Consider the following 18,512-nt stretch of genomic DNA (forward strand, 5'->3'; position numbering starts at 1 on the left):
GAGTATAATCAATCAAAACTAACCAGGACATCCCTTCATTTTATTCTCCGAGGAGGTTGGGACTGGAGGATTACAGACCAGATTTCACTTTCTCTCTCCTGACAGTCTTGCCTGTCTCTCCTCTTTCCCTGAATTCCGTCCAGTTGAAAGGTGTAGTCTAATGATGTGAAACTCTTTTATAGTGTTTGGGTCCGTGTGATAAATAATGTGATAAATAATGTAGGATTAAATTAATAGGCCAGATACCGCTCCTGAAAACTTTATAGAAGCTTAAATATCCTATTATGTGACTTTAATTTATTTTAATTTTAGCGTGTTATTTGCATATTTTTCTTTCCCTCCTCTGTTGCTGCTCTTTTGGACACACAATAGCTGGTGATCATTGTAATTTCCTAGAATTAGTTACTTCTTTGGAAACGGTCGATAGCCGAATCAATAAAATGGCTTGTAAAACTAGGGAGGTATAGTTTTCAATTTGGGGTTGGGGGGAGAAGAATCGCTCATTTTCCACTTCTTGTTGACGTGCCTAGCGTCTCTTTTGACTGGGGTTAACTCTGTGTGCTCCATCGGAACAGATGCCGTATAGAGCTGCTCCCTCAAGATCATTTGTTTCCTTGATGGGGGAACATTTCTGAGCAGAACATATTGGTTGCCATAGAGAAAGAAATAAAAGGAAGAACACTAGTCACATTAAGCTATATGTTTGTGCACTGGGCTTTAGATAAAAGGACCCCAGTTCAAGCCAGAGAGAACGGGGCCAAACCAGAGCTTCTTAGCTTCACTAAAACTAGCTTTATTTTGTTTTGGACTTTTACGGTTGAAACATGTAAGCTAATTTTATTGGCTGTCGTTAATTTCATACGATACGGCTTGTGAGCAAAATCAACTTCGGCCGCGCTCCGCCAGACACCGGTCGGCCGCCAGGGGGCGCCCTGCAGCGCACCCTCCCGCCGGGCCCTGTCCCGTCCCCGCACGGCCCCGGGGCGGGGGCGCCGCGGGCACCCCCGGGCTCCCCAGCTCTGCATAGCCCCGCCGCGGGGACACCCCTGCTGAGGAGGCAGCCCCCGAGCCCCCGGGGCCGGCAGGGCCGCGGGCAGGGAGGGAGGAGTGCGGGGCTGCTGGTTCAGAGCCCGCCGCGAAACTGTCCCAGTTGATGCGGTGCCTCCGACGGACCCGGGGCCTGCGAGGGAGGGAGAGCGGTAATTAAACACAGGCACGGGCACCGCGGCTTGGGGCAACCTGAGTGCCACACTTTTTTTCCTTTTTTTCCCTATTTCTGTTCGAATAAGGCGCTTAAACTTCTGGAGATGCAATAAAACGACTCGTGGATTTTTTTTTTTACTTAATTTAATATTTAACCGCCATGTTAAACCTGGAAAAGTGGCTTCTTCCCTCTCTCTCTCTTTTATTTTTTTAATTTTTCCCTCCTCAAGCTAGCCGCTCCTCCCCCCTGCATCCCCTCCTGACTTCTGTGTCTACGCGAGCCAGCGGCAGAGGCAGCGCCGGACTCCCCCTGTCTCCCGCTCTGTCCGCACCGGCCGCACTCCGGCCACGAGTTGTCGCCGTCCAGGACACTCGCAGACGTGATCCTCAACTAAAAACAACATCGACGGCGACCACAGCTTAGTTCGACAGAGTTCGGCTCTCAGCCCCGTACCCCTTTCTCCACTTTCCTCCCTAAGTGGTTGCAAGAGAGGATAGAAGTGAGAAATGGAGTCTTGGGGTTTGGGTGGTTTTTTTGTTTTTTTTTTGTTTGTTTGTTTGTTTGTTTGTTTTTTGGTTTTTGGTTTTTTTTTTTTTTTTAGTAGTAGTATTCCTGCCTAAACACGTACGTTTCTCACCCCCGCTCCCCGTTCGCCGGCAGGATGCTGGGCACGGGCGGACCCGCGTGGCTGCAGCATCCTTTAACGCACCTGCAAGCGGAATGTCCCAGGCAGCCCCCGGGATGGGGAGGGGGAACTGCGGCCACGAGGACGGGGGAGGTTGAAGCCACTTTGTTCTCTCACGCTGGAGCCCCAGTAGTTTCCGTGCGACTGGGAAAGTTTTATTTCTTGCCTCCATAAAGGAAAGACCAATTAGAACCCTGGAAATCACACAGCCCAGACCTGTGATAGAACCTGGCAAGATGAACTCCCCGCCTAAAAAGGTAACACATGCACACACACACACACACCCAACCACACCCACCCACACCCACACCCACACCCACACCCACACCCACACACACACACACACACACCCTCAAAAAAAAAGAGAGAGAGAGAGAGAGGTAATCACAGAGTGAAAATGACCGACAAGAAATTACATTTTTCATTTAAAGTGTTTGTGGATATTCATTTGGAAAACGCAGTCAGGTCTCCGTGTGTACAGACCGTGAGGGAAAATGGTTGAGATATTTACATGAACAAAACTTTCCACCTACCGTGTTTGGCCCAATAAGCACTAGCAATATTCCAGAGTAGTAAAGCACATTTCCAGAGCGCAGTTCTCAGAAACGTGGTCTATTGCTTGAGATTTGCTGTAGTTTAAGAGTTTTGGAGGTGAAAGACCCCAGCAAAACTCAGAATTCCGAGGTCGGGATTGAACGGATTTCTCCCTCAGCTTTCCTCTCTCCTCCCCCCTCCCCCCACCTCCCAGCCCCAACCCTCCAAGCGTAACCTGCGTTATATTTTAAACTAAACAGGAGTTAGCAGCGCTCTGCTGTATGCCCACACCAGTTAGCAACAGCAGGCTGCGAGGTACCGCAAACGGAAAGTAAAACTAACGCCAAAAAGAGCAACAAGTTAATTCGGCAAAACTTAAACTTTGCTGGCTGCCTTTGGAAGAGTCCGGTCTGGCCAAGATTGCTGCCTCCAAGTCTGCAGCGGCATCCCAATTGTAAGAGTGCTACAGAGAGCATTTTTTCACCCTCTTCTTTTAATAAATGCCTATTTTGTCCTAATGGATGCCTTTGGAAAATGAATGTAGAAGCACTACTGTCGTGGAGGTAGGGAAAAGAAAGTGTTTACCGTATTTAGTATTCATTTACTTTTAGTGGGAAATGATTAGGTATGTACTAATATAACCGTGGAGACCAACTGCCTAATTAGCATTTACAAATTAAAATGTTAAACATAAAGACATATTCCGTATACAGTCTGCTATATGTAAAACACATTCGTGCATAATACGGCAGTCAGCTGCAAACGTGAAGTTGACTGGCTTCCAGATATGTAGCGTTCTTGGCTAATGTGATCTGCTCTGGGTTTTTCAAGCTTACCCATGCTGTAGTTCATAGTTCTTATGACCAGATTGTTAGCTGCACTAGGGATATTACACTAACCAGTCTGGACAAAATAGGAAAATACACAGATTATTTTTAAGAGCCGATGATAATAACGATAAACACAATAGGCGGACAGATCATTTATGCATACCTTTTATTCTGAAGGCTTCACTCGGAACCTTATTTATTGTTTTGAGCATAACAAAGCATTTCGGGTCCTGTAATAAATTAGAACAATAATACAGAACTGCACATGCAAAGCAAGATAGCTTTTAAAATAGGGGTCCTTTCTTTCCCAGCTGCATAATTTTGATATTACCCAATGTGTCGTGCTCAGGGTTCACCTCACAAAGACTGTAATGAGAGTTGTGAAATGAATGGAACAATCTATCTGTTGACTTGAGCTCAACGTAGACATATTACATATGACGGAAACCTAATGCTCCCACCGATGTTAAAATCAGAGGGATATATAGTTCGAATCCAGACCCTTGAACATGTAGATTTTTATTTATCAGAATAATTGTGCACGTAGCGACATAAAAAGGGGATTTACAAGTTGCAGTCTTTTAAAAGAGACTGTGAAAACCTTAGCCCTGCTTTTATTAGACATGATATCATTCCGATTTGCGTGCCTGCCATCTCAATGGCTTTTCACATGTGAAAAAAAAAAAAGAAAAAGATCCATATGCATTACATAGATTTTCTTTTGCGTGCATAAGGACTGGCAGTCTTTTAGTGGATAAGAGGGTGAATAATTGTGATACACCAGAAAACAGTTCGTGCAGTTTGGCAGCTCTGGTTATTATTATTAGATTTTTTGACATTTGAACTTGTCTATTGTCTAAGGAGCTCTGTGCAGATTGCAGTAGGTCAACCTTAAGGCTGCTCTTTTTGGCATTGCACACAAACATCCACACGCTGTCTGTTCTTCTTGTGTGAATGCAGCAGCTACGGTTTTATCGTGCCTTTTTTTAATGCACATCTATTTATGTTTATCTAATCCTCTTGGGGTTTTCACGGTCGTGTGATTAGTTTGTACGTGCCTTCATTTTACACCCATTCCTTCAATCTGTATATTTCCCTGATGTTGGATACTTTAAAGTACTCAGTTGCCTTTACAGCAGTATAATTCCAGCATACCGACGTTTGATAAAAGGGACTTCAGTAGCCCTGGGATTAAATGACATATTTCCCCGCAGCTTCGCTCAACTCCATCATGACTCCTACAGTCAAAAGTTAACGTCATTCATCATCTCCTTGCATTTATTCCCTCCTCCCCTCTCTAAATTCAGCCCCGCCACCCTACTTCTGAAACAATTTCTTGCCGTCTGCTAAGAGCTGGCGGGGAGGATTGTGGAGGGCGGAGGCTGGGACCCGAAAGCCCGGTGGGGAGCCCACCGGCACCTCCTGTCCTTGGGGGCAGCCCCCGCTCCGCCGGCGCGGAGCTGACCGCGGCCATGCCGAGGACCCGGCAAACTCCCTCCCGGGTGGGGCGAAGGGAAAGAGGGAGACTCTTCAGAGAAGGAAAATACGAAATAGGGATGGATCCCCCCAGGGCGGGAGGGGGAAGGGGAGCGGGAAAACTGGATCAAACCCGGTAGGAGAGTCAGTTTTGCACTGGGAAAATCTAGAGATTGCGCCTAAATAACTTTTCTCTGGAGTGATTTGTGCCTCTTGCTTTTTCTTCCCTCGTTTGGTTAGTGCTATTTTAAATTGAGTCTCTTTCCTCATCTGCCTGGATGAAGGCATTCGGGCCGAACAACAGCCCATTTCTTCTTCTAACAGTTTGTCATTTAAATATGTATCTATATGCATATATAAGTGTGCGAATATATAGGTATATGTACATTCAGGCATGCACAGAAGCTTATACGTCTGGATTTGTTCCTCTCTTTGCTTCCCTTTTCCCTCTTTAACAAGTGCCTGATAATGCGTTTAAGGCTTGTTATTTGAACTCTCAGATCAGCATGCAGAAATGTAATTGCAGCGTTTTTCATCAGGAAAGAAAAGAAGGAGGAAAGGGGGAGGAAACCTCCCCCCAACCCCCTCACACACAGACATCTAGTGCTCGGTAATCGCTGAGTCACCGTATTGGGGATCAATGGGTAAACACGAAGGAGAAAGAGACCAGCAGCGTATTGAAAACCGCGGCGCAAACCGCATCCCTCCTCATCTCCAGCCTCAAGATCCCTCCCCTCCTTTCCCCCCTGGATTTATTAATCTGGACTTGGGATAAAGCGGCCCAAGTGCGGCCAGAGCCCTTTTTTTCTTGAGGCTGGATGTCCTCCTCAGGCGTAACGGGACTCATTTCATTCCAGTGGGGTGGAGGGAAGAAGTTAAACGTCAAACTGCTATTTGGGCTGCCGGTGGTGGGCGTCGTTTAGTGGGTCAGAGGGGAGAAGGAGGAAAGGGGAAACACCAGCCAGTTCACCTAAGGATGTAAAGAAAGGGAGAGCTTTCTCTGGGGCTGGACTCCGATCTGGGCATGTTTATTCCTGTTTAAACGCTATTGTTCCTGCCAGCCTTTGACACAAACAGAAGGGGCGGGAGTGGTGATGGAGGGGGGCGGGGAGTGGGGTGGTGGTGGCTGGAACAAAGCTGCTGAAACCCCAGCAACCCCCAAAGGTAGAGAAATACTTTCTTCCCTTTAAAAATGTATGACAAGACTTTGAGTTAAGCGACTGTTTTCTGGGTTCTCCCACTCTCCCTATGAGCTGAGCATAGTGCCTGGTGGTGATTCACTTCGTTTAGAGAGGTATATGCCCCCCAGGTGAGTGCCAGGGACCCTCGTGGGGACAACGTCTTGGGCTTGTGCACTGCCAGGGGTTTGAAGGAGCAGACTTGAAATTGGTTTGTGGTAAGGCCTGCAGTGGGAAACAAAGAGGCAGAAATGTTGGGAGCCCAAGGAGAGCCTGAAATATAGAGAAACATTGAGCTTCCCAGAGATGCTTCAGCTTCTCAGTGGGGGACATAGCAGGATCGTTCTTGGACTGTCTCTGTGCATTTGAGGGCTGGACTGTACAGTCCACATTGAATCAGAGGCATTGTGTGTAAATGAATAAGTGCACATTGTTTTGAGATGCTGCTATTGTATTTGGGGTTGGGGGGAGGAGAGGGTCATATTTCGTGTGTGTGTGTATGCTGGTTTGTGTGCTTTCGAAAGGTGAGTGCAGATTGCAATAGTTGCTGCTCTGTTTTTGTTTGTCAAACAGGGCCCTTCTCTTGGGAGAGGGGCATGTGGCGGATCCCAGCCCAGGATTACATTAATCAAAGCATTATTTCCCCAGGGATGTGCAGCACAAATGATAGTAAATCCTAATAAAATTGGATCGCTGAGAAATTGAACGCTTAAAGTAATCTGCTCTGCCTGATAAAAACTTCAAATTTATAAGATATTATGCATCTCCACCTCCAGACACCTTAGGTATCATCACTTTGTGTGTATTATACATCTGTCTGTAGGAGAGAAATCACTGCTCAGTTTAACAAGCTCATCACTATTGAATATATAGATAGACACAAATGTATGTGTATGTGCATGCACAAATACATTGCACACACACATGCACTCATGAGCGGAGTCATAAAATAAGCTAAAATCTATATGCACATAACAATAATGACTATGGTCAACATTTTAAGTACTTTGCATGCAACACCTTTGCTGTGGCAGGTGTTGTAAAAGCCTTGGACGATGCTGTATGTAGTTGTGCACCAACACTTTAATCTTGCCTGGGGACTCAATTCTCTTTTGCTTTTTACTGATGCTTACCATGGGCCTCCATGATGGCACCTGTGATCTTAGCCCACCAAGAGCTTTTTAAACTTGAGACCACAGGGATGGTATGGAAATAATTAAAAAAAAAATAGTGAACATGAGCATTTGAAGCCTTTGAGGAGATGAGCTTCAGAAGGAAACTGCCTTGGACCAGGCCGGCATACTTGAAAGAAGGAAAGGTGTTCCCAGTCCAGTTAATTTATCTCAAACATGCAGAAGGCTGCATGCACAGTCTCAGAGCAGGGCCAGGCCCCCACCTCCCCTGCCCCTCGGCATGGGCCAGTGAAGGCCAGGGTAGCTGCTGGCCATTCATGAGCTTCAGACCCTCGGTCTCAGCTACTTCCTTTCTGCAGAAGGAAAGTTTATTTATAATTGCAGCCATAGGACGTGACAATAGGCTCAAAGAGTTCCACTGTCCAGCAGGAAGAAGGAAAAAATTGCTTTCCCCCTCCTCTTCCCCCTCTAAGACCGCTGTGGTCCCAAATGTGAAAGGGACAGAAGGCATTTTCACTCACCCAGCTGAAACTCTGAAAGGCTGTGAGCCTCCCCTTCGTTATAAATGCCGATCATTCCTTCTACCCCCGCCGTCCTGGGACCCCGGTACCCCCGCGGGAGTCGGCCCTATTCGTGACCAGTCCCGCCAGCTGCCCTGCGGCTGGCGCGTCCCGTATGCCTTTCCCTACCCCTGTCTTTTCTGACATTGCTAGACAGACCGAAGGCAACTTATCCCTTTCCCTAACGTGGGGCTTTCCTGACCCGTCCCGGCCCCGGGCACTTGCGGAGAACGGCGAGCGGAGGTGGCCCCGACCCCACAGCGCCCCGCACCCTGCCCCGGCCTGCCGCTCTCTGTCCCCTCTACCTACAGACAGGGAGGCGACGGGCGGGAGCTGAGCCCTCTCCCAGCCCCGAAATGACGCAGCCGTTGCTCTCCAGCATCGTCTCCCGTTTGGGCTGGCTCCATTTCAGGAGCTCCGTCTCCCCCCACCCCTTTCTTCCCAGCCTTCCTCCTTCCTCCTCCTCCTCGCCTCACCGTCACTCTCAAACAACCCCCCCTGCCCCCCACTCCTCGCGTCCGCTTTCCCCCGCCGCCCCAAACTCCTTCCTAAGGACCGTAGGATGCTGGTGAGCTCTGGTGAGAGTTGCCGGTCTCCGTTTCCAAGCGGGGAGCCTCCGGGAGCGGTGAGGCAGCCGGGCCGGGGAAGAGTGGTCGGGGGGTTAGGGAGACGACGAAGGAAGAAGGGAGGGGGGGCCGCGCCACGCACACCCTTATGCCCCTTTTTGGCGCACCCCGCTCCCGGGAAGGTGCAGCCCCGCGCCCCGCCCGCCTGGGCCGGCGCTGTCAGCCCCGCAGCGGCTCCGCGACCCTCACTGAGGGCAGCGCTGCCCGTGCCCTCGACGGGGCTCTCGGCGCGCCCCGCACGACTCCCTTCGCCCTCCCCCAAGCGTGTGCGGAGCGTTCGAGGACCCACTCACCTCCCCACTGACGGTTCCACTTTTCCTCTATCCCCCGTCTTTTCCTAACCCCCAAACCGACTCCCCCCCCAAACCTAAAAATCCAAAGCAACACCCCCCACCCCATCAACCCCCCCCCCCCAAAAAAAAAAAGCCATTTGCATACCTTTTGGAACCCTTGCTCGGTGTTTCCCCCCAGCCCTCCCTTTTTTTATACCCCCTCCACAACCTCCCCAACCGACCCTTCTTCCCCACCCTGATCCCCCACACTCCGGGTGCAACCGGGTGGCAAAAATCAAAGCTGGCTTCAATTTACCCCAGTTGTCTTCCTTTGAACACTCATAAGGTAGGTATGGTGGGATGCTACGCTCCCACTCCCCATGTGCTCAGTGAGGTGCCTTCCTCTCCACCCTCTTTCTTCCCCCCCTCCGCAGCCCCGCTCTCTATTCCTTAATTGGCTCTATCTTGATGTGCACTTGTTTTGTTTAGCCTATTTTACCATTGCGGACGACATAGGCAGAAAAAGGAGCGTTTGACTTGGTATGTCTCTCTGATTTTTTTCATTCCTCTCCCCCCTTCTGAGGTAAATTTGCATTCGAGGTCTAATTCATATTTCAAAATCTTGGCACTTGAAGACCTTACAGGAATAAGACATTCATTTCTATTTTTGAGGAGGATCCTTTCCTGCATTTTCTTCTCTCTGTATAATTTCATTGTGTTCACAAGTGATAGGAATTTGCATCAATTATTTTGAAATTTATTTTTTGAAAGAGTTGGATCAAATTTAAGGAAAAAAAAATCTTATTTTAAAAATTGCCAAGGGGCTGAATACCAGGCATTAAAAAAGAGCATACACTATTAAGTTGCAAAATTAAAGTTTAAGGCACAGACTATATATTCATATACACATATGAATCTACATTCCTTGGAGTTGAATTTCTGACTACTGAACATCTGATTTTGATAACAATCAGAGAAAGTGGACTATGGAAATACTGAGGTGTGTTTAAAGTTCCTCACATCTATTTACAAGTGATTTTACTGCTGTTTGCTACTCTTGCTCCAGCGCTTTGTAATTATTTTGCTCCTGCAAGGCATTTCATAGGATTAGATGTTGCTTTACTCATTAAAGACTTTCAGCCTATCCAGCTGTAACTTTCATCCACATCTTTGGAAATAGTTACATGGCCATGTGGACTTCATGGAAAGACTACAAAAGATACATGGACATATAAAATATTGGTTTCTATCCATGGTTCTTTCAGTTCTTTGGATGTGATGAATCCATCTACATTTAGGCCCTAATAGGTCCTTTAAGGATTTCTTCCACATATTTTATTCATGTCTATTAAATGAATTTTCGTTATGTATGTAGAAATTACATGAATCGCATATATTGCATAATATGCATATGAGGCCTTTCAAGTATTTCTGCATGCACAAAAATTAATTTTTCACAAATATATGTGTGTGTGTATGTGCATGTTTATACGTGTGTGATGAAAAACATACTGGAAGAGAAAACTGCCCAAAACAAAAGGTGTTCATAAAGAAAAAACTGTTAAGGTAGTTCACTGGGAGTTTGCATCTGGTGCCTTGCAAAAGTCACGTAAGTTACAGACTTTACTGTAAATACCTGCATACACCCCCATCTCAGTATAAAAATTTGTCTGCATGTATTTGCCCTTCTATAACTAACTAAATGGGGCTATGAATGATGCCTAAAAAGATGCCACCGATATAAAAACTTATAAAATAGTAATGGAATATGGAATTTTATATAATGCTGACAACTTTAGCATGATTCTTGGCATAAGTAATTTAGTGCAATTTCATTTGTCTGAACCAGAATGATATTACAAAGTGAATTAATAGAACATTAGTACTGAAAAAAAGAAACACTTCTTCCTTTGAAATATGAAGTGCCACTAACTTGAGATGAAACCTGAAAGTGGGTGAATAATATATGGGAAATATTAATATTTTAAATGTATCATATTTAAAATTGCTGTGAACTTAAACAAGGTTTCATATCAAGAAAAAACAAGTAATTCATTTAAGGTTCCAATTTTGTATGCAACATCTTAAAAATGAAGCAATTCACTAAAGAAGGAAAGTCAGGTCTGTAAGCATATTTTGTTACTCTGCACATGAAATACGGTCATTATGGAATATGAATTTAATTTGGGAAATGATAAAAAAGAACATTTATTTTATTTTTCCTGCTGCACTGCAAGGAAAACATTTTTAAGTAGCTGATTAAGGAGATGAAATGAACTGATACAGCCCATAATAACTTCATGGGCTTTTATACCTTGTGAAACCGCACCACAACGGGACTTTTATAAAAAGTATGAAGCCAAGTAATGCAATCATATTTTATATTTAGAACTGGAGTTGATATGATTCAGATTAATATTGTAAAAAGTGAGCCCTCTGGCACTTGACATTATATTATTTTAAAATTACTCCTGTAAGGAAAGTTAGTAGAAAAAGTGTAGCAGACTTGAAGCCTGGCACTGAAGTTCAGGGGCAAATTGGGGTGCCACTGCCTGCCTTGCCGTTGGTTTAAGTGGGGACAAAGTGTCACCCTTGGTCCTCTCCTTAGTTCAAGGTCTATTGGCTCCAGTGTTTCACTGCCCTGCTCCAATAAGCAGGTACAGCTCAGCCTTTGGAAGCCAAACCTGTCCTCCCTATGATGGGTCAAATCCTCCTTGTCCCATTCATTGAAGACACCTGGAGTTTTGTCTGATTTGAATGATATGTAGGATATGTATGACTGGGCATTTTGAACAATTGGAAAAAAAACCAAAAACCAAACGTGTCTTTGCGTCAATGGAAAGTGCTGAATGCATCTGAGCTCAGTGAAAAGGGCAGTTGTGTGTTCTGGGAAAGACTAAGGCTGCCATGACTGTCAGCGCCTATAAACTGTCTTGTTGAAGGACAGAAAAGTCTAGTTAGTCCATAGCTTGGTTCCCATCCACCTAGTTCCTCCCACTAGGAGCAAGCTGCAGGTAGCCACAGAGGAAGACAGGTTGGTTATGGGTGGGGAGGGGACATGGTAGTCACTTGCCATACAAGCAGATCTCTTTCTGGCCACTTATGCCCAAAGCCCTGGGACATTTGCTATGGCTGTCTCAATTATCTCCCATTAATTTCAGTAGCTTGTGTTTTCATTCCAAATGCCCAGTGTCCTTTGGAAGTTCTTTACAGATATTTTAAATTCAGAATAACTGTGATGGGGAAAAAAAGCATGCTTTCCTTTTTAATAAGTTTTACCACTTAATCAGAGTTTGTTTAAATATACATTTCTCTGCTGTGGAATTACTCTTCTTTCCACATTTATACCCATGTGCACAATGCTAACGCATAGAAGAAAAAGCATTTTAGAACACTGTGTCATGCTTATAGGATAATTATTAATCTTGTCAGAATAAAAAGCATGCTGAAAGTATTCCATACAAAGGTTTGTGCCTTAATGTTTTTGAAAGTTTTTTTTAAGTAATCAGAGATGTCATAACAGAGGGAGAAAGCATATGATATATAGCTTGTAGTAAAAATATATGACTCCTACAGAACTATTTATAAATATACAAAGCTTATTTTTTCTCCTTTTGGTTAGCAGACTACTTGAGGAAAAGGTATGTTTTTATTTTTATTCATGCTTGTGTCTTACAGTTCTATGAAGACAATGGGAAACTGCAAATTCCAAATTTTAGTAGCTGCAAATGGTGTAAAAAGAGGGAAGAGAAATGTTCATGATACATATCTGGAGGGATAAATACACAATAATCATGCAACCTGATAGTAGAAAGAATAATTATTTGACTCTAAACCCTATGCTAAGTACAAGCAGAATAATATTGTTCCAGCAAGGAATAGAGCAACTAAAATGATACAACAAAAAGGTGCTTTTGAAACTCCCTCTATGTTTAGACCATTTCCAATTGAATGTACCTTTTTAATGTTTGTGACTGCTGAGATATGGTTAGTGAACAAGCCAGTCAAACCTTTTCTGTCTTCATTTTCTTATCCTATATCTACAAATCAAAAAAAATGTAACCTGTAGCAATTCCACTTGATGTTAGGAAGGTGATTTGCCTGTTTGTTGCTTAGGTTTTGCTTAGGGCTTCATTTTAAATACTCTTACTCATGTACTGAAATTTCTGGGGCATGTGAGAAGTGTTTGTAGGATCATCTACTTATTTTGTGTGGGAGGGACAGCTTTTTCCTAGTGGGGGTTCATTCAGGAACAGGAAAGGGATACTGCAGAACAGGGACTATTTTTCAAGGGCATTGAACATTTACCCCCTCATTTGACTTCAGTGAGAACTCTGAAAGCTCAGTATTAAAAAAAAGTGCACAGTTTTCTTTAGAAAGTAAAATGTGGATATAGAAGTCTGTCTTCTTTTATCTCTAACTGAAAAAAAGGTAAAATGCTATAGCTGAAAATGTTTGGTTTTATCTTTGTATAGGTTTAGTGTCAGTCCTTTGAGTATAAACCACAAACTTACCTTTCCCTATGTGATAACTGTTTGCTTTACCTTTTCCTCCTGAAGTCAAAGAAGTGATTAAACCACTAGTTCTCTGACACCCCTTCCCCCCCTCCCCGAAATAATCAAAATTAAGAAAATAAGAAATCTGGAATCTGCATAGGGTGAATTATGACTTTATGTGCTGCTGATAAGACTTTCTGAAATTAGGATCTTTATACTGAACTCATCCGTCTAGTTTCATTACTCTTAGGAAAGAATATGTTGCAAATTTCAAAGACCTGTTAGAGGGACATCTTTTTGCATGTGATGCGCTGAAACCCAGAGAAAATATAGTAAATGTTTTGAGAAGCAGCCAGTGTCAGGGGAAAGGAAGGTATCCATAGGTACCTCTGGATTAGTGAACCCTGTAGCAGGCCTTGTGCACCTGGGGCTACAGTTTTCTTTTCAGAAGAGGAGTAGCAGGAGAACCAAAACACAACTGGTTATTGATCAAAGTCCCCTCAGTGCAGCACTGTCAAGTTTTTGGGATCAGTTTGGCTAGATGGTGTCAAGCTGCAACTGGGAAAGGAGCCCAATCCAAAACTCTCTATGTCCCCAGTGCCCACACTTGGGGGATAATTTCTTTGTCTGCAATTGGTGGTTGAAGCCATGACCCTCTTTCCAGCAAAATCCAGGACAACCTGGGCCCATGGCTCCCAGAAGGATTTGTGGTCCCTCGCTTGGGAACAGTGCAACACTTTGTTGTGTGGAACCCACAAGGACAGGGCTCCCCTCTGCATCCTGATGCCAGTTTTGCTCTTTGGTTTCATCTCTAACCTCTCTGGTTTTTGTGGTTTGGTTTTATTTTTTTTTTTTTTTGTTATTTTAAAGCCTGGTTTTGTCTAGAAATGATTGGGCTGTGTTCAGTACCAGCTGTATTGATAGGTTTGAAATTCCTGGGAAACCTCAATACTGGCATTTTCTTAACACAGCAATTAAAACACAGTGGAATATTAATGGGTGAAGCACATTTTAAAGGGGCAACACCACTTTGTAATTTTGTCTGTTAAAATATATCAGTTAGGGGCAGCTTGGTGGAGTTGCAGCACAGCCACAAGTGTTCTACAGTATTTAAAGCTTCTGTGTTTTTAGTTTTTTCTGTTTCTCTGCCACTGTGAAATGTCTCTGGAGACAATGGGGCTGTGACACTGAGTAACATGTTATCCTCATTGCTCAGGGAGCACCATAAAAACCACAAAACGAACACACAGAATAAAATACAACACCCCCCACTGTCCCTTCCCAGTTTGCCTATTTTCTGCTGTTACTGTAGTTATGTTGCATGAGCAGTGGGTAAAAAGGAAAAAAAAGCCAGATGGAAATACGGTCTCTAAATTGACAGAGCCTCTGCAAATTTGCTTGAAGAACTGTCTTAAGGAAAATAATAATAACAGTAACAACAATAGTAGAAATTCTACACTGTTACGGATTTTATTTATTTGAACACAAATTTATGGAGCTGGCCACACACTAAAAATTGGAGAGTTTAGTACTGCAGTTGCTTTGGTGTATTTTTCAACATTGTAGTGGGCTACAGGGAGACAAAGAAGAATATGAATGCATGACAGTTGGTATTTAGATTTGGGTGACATTTTTGCTTGTTGTAACTGTCTTTTTAAAAAGTCTACTTTCCTTCTACCATGCTATTGAATTGCAACAAATGTTGATATAGAAAAACTGAAATTATTTAATAACCAAAATTAGGAGTGATTTTTGTAGTATATTTCTCTTTACCAACCTCTTGACTAATAAGAATCCTGAGGTCTGACTTTAACTCACCCATGGGGTAGAAAGGGCCATGAAAGAGTGAGATCCTAGATGGACATATTCTTCACCTTTCAAAACTGATTTCTTTATAAAACAGTGGAAAACAAACCCTTTCATAGAACATCGAAAAGCAAGCTCAAGCATGACACTACTATCCCACTTTTCACAATATTTTTTTCAGGAGTCTGCCCCTGATTTTAGTCTAAAGGAGCTGCTTTTGGAAATGGCGTGTCCGGCTTTGGCGCTTGCCGTCTGAGGAAGAGGTATGCCCTTTGTCCCTCACCTGCAAATGGCTTGGATGCTTTTACTTTCCTGAGTCGAGCACTTCCCAGTGAGCTGCATTCAGAAAGTGCTTTTCATAGCATTAGTACAGAACCAAGTTACAAAAGAATATTAATCTAATACATTCCAAAATTCAAATATGTGTGATTAATAAGCATTATTATCTATAAATAAGGCTCTAATGATACTTTGGCAGTGTTGTAAACACAAGAATCAGAAGCAATTATTGTCATTATTGTTCTGCAAGTACTTTACATGAATACCAAATGGATATTACTGTCCAGCTCCTTGGCACATAGAAATCCTGTAAAGAAACAGTTGTCAGTCAGTAAGGCCTGGCCGGCTGCTGTTTACTACATTTGTCTGAAATGCAGTGTACCTAAAGACAAAGCCATGAGTTATTGAAAGCAAGATGGTTGATTAAAAAATTATTCTTTGTCTTTTGCAATCCCCCAAATGATGTTAAATAAAGCCTATGAAAAAGTTTTCACATCCTGTGAGATGAACTGTTTGTGTGATGGCTGTGATTAAAAATGGAAATAGATTCTCTGAGAAAATACCCTACCCTTCTTTATGTGAAATGCATGAAGGTGAGAATGTCCCAGCCAAAAGGTGGTGTGTAAGTAATGACATATCCACCCCCCAGCTGTCAGAGGTAGCCCTTGGCTAGTTTTTAAGGGCGTGGGATGAAAGGGGTGTTTATCCTCAGCACATTTACCTCTCCCCAGTTTGTACAAGTCCTGTAGAATGGAGTCACGTTGTCAGTGGGGTCCCACTCTCTGTGACACCCCCACTTGCCTGCCTTTGGCAGTCTCACCTTTCTCATCAAACCTCACTGCTTTAGACGGCGCCAGCCAACAGCAGCATTTTGTGGTGGGTGTCATGTTGTTCTTCAGATGCCAGGGTGTCATCGCGAGCAGGAACAGTGTGGGTCTGACTCTCTGAATATGGAGAAAGAGAAAGTAAAAAAACTCCAACCAAACCCCAAACAGCAAGCTTTACTTTCCAAATGTGTTCAATTCTTCTTTCCTCTCCTTGATATTTGGGGCGTGCAGCACCCTAGACCATGTGGTTTAACATTTTGTTCTCTATTTGTAGGTCAACATTTCCATGATTAAACTTCATCCTTTATTCAGCCTGCTCTGGCTAGGCTTTGCAGCACATGTGATATAAGCTGTTTTCACAGCTAGTAGGCCAAATCTTACTCTGAATAAGGGAGCCAAACATATGTGACTGAGTCAGACACTTAAATCAACTCCCTGGTAAATGGGAGATAACTCCAGGTGCAGTGATGAACACTGAGAACCAAAAAAGTGGGAAGGGAGGCCAGTGTTTCTCCATGTAGGAAAAGTGATCCTATGCACATAGGCAGTAAAATCATAGTCCTGCCCGAATTTTGCTCTCTCACATTTGCCTAAGGATACAGAGTCCTCTTCACTGAAGTTATTGGGAATTTTTCCATTCAGGGTCAGACCAGCCAGGAATAGGCTCAGCTGCAGCTGGGCGTGGGACAGGCTATGCAGGAGGGGGACAAGGTGGAAGAAAGTCAGCCCTCTCCTGAAGAACCCATCTTGCATTTGCAGCACTCACAAGGAGGTTGCTGGGGGAACATGGAACACTTCAGCTATGGCATTATGTTTCTTTCACTTGCCCTCTTTTCATTGCCTTTACCTATCTCATTTACTGACCAGGGTTGGTGTCTCGTCTTTCACATGGTGGCAGGTATTGGTTGCTCTAAGTCCATGGGGTTGGACTGGGTGACCTATCCACATAAATCAGTGGAGTAATTCCTGGAAGCACTGGCCACTCAGAGTGAGTGTTACCCAACCCAGTAATCCTCAGTGCAGAGGATTTGTGTTAAAGGACTCTTTCTGGCCGTGTGGCTAGCAGCCCTCCTCCTGTCCTTCTTTGCCATTGCCTGGTAACTATTAAGTGCTGGGAAGCCTGCAAGGCTTGTCAGGCACAAACAGAAGTGCCAAAGGAGTAGGCGAGTGTCATATGTGACCCATACCTGCTGCGTTGTTGCTGTGTGACATTCCTACCTTCACCAGGGCTGGATTGGTCTGAGCTGTCAGGTTATTATACAGCAGGTACCAGAGTTGACTATAGTGGACAGCAAAAGAGAATTCCTGCAGTCACTACATACAGAGAGGACATATTTTCCTCTGATGGACCTGGCTGTACCCATAATACTGCAGAGAGAGGACTGCGCTTCATCTATACATCGATAAATTGGTGTTGAGCTGCAGCATCACAGAAGAGAGTTGGTAATGAACCATTTCCCTCAGGAACAAGCCTTCCAGACCTCCACTTGGGCTGCCTCCCTCAGCTAAAGGAAATACAGGCAATGTAGATAGCAGGACTTTCAGTGACTAGTTTTTTTATTTTTTTAGGCACCTCTTCTTTAGCTTTTTATTCATTTACTTTGATTTTTTTCAATAGCTTTTTTCATTTAAGAATAAAATGTATCCTGTCTAAAGCTGCTAGATCTGCAGTGGATAAGCTCAAATAATGACTACTGTGGCTGTGTGAGTGCTGCATTATCCACAGTTTAAGAAGTCCTGTTATGATAATGCACACAGTAGCACATAGAATGAAGTGTATGCACTAGCCTGAGGCTTTGAGGACCAGCCTCATGGTTGGGCAAATCCCTGGACATGCATGCAGGCATCTGATCCACTTCCCTGCCATTGCATTGGGAAGAAAAGCTGGCTACAAGAAGTTACTGAGGGCTTAAGAGAGGGCAGGTGCCTTCAGTGCGTGTCATGTGGTGAGGGGATGCTGTTATGAATGAGGCACAGAAGCAGATGATCTGTTCTGGTGTGCCTGGGGACATGAAATGGTTCAAGGTAGGGGGAGGATGAACTGCATGCTCCTGGAAAGCAATAGGGAGAGTGGCACGATTTTGCCCTCACTGGAATGAAATTTAATCAAGAATATGCTGGAATAAATCCCTATGTGCATCAAAGATACATTGGTGTCAAATTAGTGGAAAGGAGAGGGGAATTCAGGCCAGCTAAGATCTGTTGATAGGGTCAAGTGGCCTCCCTGTCCTTGGGTCTACCTTTTGGAAACACAAACTGCACTTTGGTTTCACTTTTAAAAGTGAGCGAAATCCTGATGCTTACAGAAAGCAAGAAGAGCAGAAGGTGGGGGAAGTCCTGTGATCAGGATGCGAGAGGATCACAGCATGGTACAATGACCTGAAGCTGAGGAAAAGAAAATTACAATTTTCATATTCAGTTATTTAGACAAAAGAAGTTAAGTCAACACTTTCATATGTTTAAATAACAGTCTCTCTCTAACTCTCAGTGATCTCCGGATCACACAGGATTGAATTAAGACTGCAGTACCAGGCATAATTTCAAGTTAATGAAGAGACAGTGTGTTTTCTATTATCTTTTCTCTTGTTTCTGATTGTCTTTTTTGG

The 18,512-nt window shown here is 44.1% G+C and overlaps 2 long non-coding RNA genes across 8 annotated transcripts in view; one reads left to right on the top strand and one right to left on the bottom strand.

Annotated features, from left to right (window-relative positions):
• Window positions 1–18,512, top strand: part of LOC139682744 (uncharacterized) — a 39,711-nt gene that overhangs the window by 902 nt on the left and 20,297 nt on the right. For 5 of the 7 annotated variants that reach the window (XR_011699681.1, XR_011699672.1, XR_011699694.1 and 2 more), the window contains exon 2: window positions 14,982–15,063. The exons of 1 other annotated variant lie outside the window; for it this stretch is intronic. This is a non-coding gene — a long non-coding RNA (uncharacterized lncRNA). Of the gene's footprint in view, window positions 1–8,148; window positions 8,226–8,987; window positions 9,039–14,981; window positions 15,064–18,512 lie in introns of those variants that run through there. One more of the 7 variants, XR_011699675.1, reaches the window with a different exon arrangement.
• LOC139682929 (uncharacterized) lies at window positions 957–2,599 on the bottom strand. Its single transcript, XR_011699697.1, has 3 exons — window positions 2,423–2,599; window positions 1,914–2,055; window positions 957–1,180 (listed from the first exon to the last, which is right to left on the bottom strand). It is a non-coding gene; the product is annotated as an uncharacterized lncRNA (long non-coding RNA).

This window comes from Pithys albifrons, chromosome 1 (assembly GCF_047495875.1).
Source record: "Pithys albifrons albifrons isolate INPA30051 chromosome 1, PitAlb_v1, whole genome shotgun sequence".
Taxonomy (NCBI): Eukaryota; Metazoa; Chordata; class Aves; order Passeriformes; family Thamnophilidae; genus Pithys; species Pithys albifrons.